The 1,278-nt window shown below is 42.8% G+C and overlaps 1 pseudogene; it reads left to right on the top strand.

Annotated features, from left to right (window-relative positions):
* The first annotated feature begins 892 nt into the window (after positions 1 to 892).
* On the top strand, positions 893 to 992 carry LOC131421321 (U6 spliceosomal RNA; annotated as a pseudogene).
* Positions 993 to 1,278: the final 286 nt, after the last annotated feature.

Here is a 1,278-nt window from a genome sequence, read left to right on the forward strand (position 1 = left end):
TCATGCTGAGTGCCCAATAGCGTCAGCAATGATGATGACAATGATGATGATGATGATGATGATGATGGTGATGATGATGATGATGATGATGATGATGACGATGATGACAATGATGGTGATGATGATGACGACGACGACGATGATGATGGTGGTGGTGGCAATGACGGTGATGATGATGATGATGATGATGACGATGACAACAATGATGACAACGACGATGATGATAGTGGTGATGATGATGACGATGATGATGATGATGGTGGTGATGACAATGATGATAATGGTGATGACGATGATGACGATGACGACGACGATGATGATAATACTAGCATTTACCGAGCACTTTGGGACTCACCCAAGAATAGGCTACGATGAGATATAACATCATTACAGGTCAGAACAGAATAAGACCCTAACTCTGATCAGCCCTCAGGTCTGTCTACTATCCTAGAGCCATTCAGAAGGAGCCAGTTATCATGCAGATAAACCTTTTGAAGAGTGTCTGGTTCATAGTAGGTGCTCAATAAATGGTAATTACTAACAATAAAATATAATAATAGCAAGACGTGCAGGGTTAACAATGAACAATACAGGGTCCTTATCATCAAGGGACTCACAGTGAGGGATCTGAACCACAAGCCCAGGTAAAGATAATGTACAACTGAAAGTAGGTTGTGTCTTAAGAGAGGAATCCAGAAGAGGATTCTCTAGAGTTGGGGCGGGAGTGATGTTCAGGTCAAAGTATCAGGGACGCTTCCTGGGCGATATGACATCGGAGTGAGACCTTGAAGGATTATGAGATTACACAGGATGATTTAGGAGGAAAAGGGGACTGCAGGCAGGGGGAGGGAACAGCGTGATCAAAGGATGGTGACTGGGAAGCTGAGACATGGAGCTAACCTTGGCTCTTATATTATGATTGGAGCAATAGAGAGATTTCATGGCCCCCGTGCAAGGATGAAATGCCCCTTTGTGATGCATCACATTCTTGTAAATAGCACACTGATGGGAAAAATGACTTTGCAATGAATGTGACCAAATATCAATATACTTGCTGTATAAAGAGCTTGGAAAAATCAAGAAAAAAAAAGGAACACTAATATAAAAAGGGTCAAAAACATGAGACTATAATCTGCAGTCGGGGAGAGCTTCACGGTTGTGAGACCCGGGCAGTCGCACAGGATCTTGTGTTTAGAAGGGTTCTGCATTTGCTAAGGCTTTGCTGTCACCATAGTGAATTTCCTAAGGACTTTTGAACAAGGGGCATCCACACTTTCA

The sequence above is a fragment of the Diceros bicornis genome, chromosome 24 (genome assembly GCF_020826845.1).
Source record: "Diceros bicornis minor isolate mBicDic1 chromosome 24, mDicBic1.mat.cur, whole genome shotgun sequence".
Taxonomy (NCBI): Eukaryota; Metazoa; Chordata; class Mammalia; order Perissodactyla; family Rhinocerotidae; genus Diceros; species Diceros bicornis.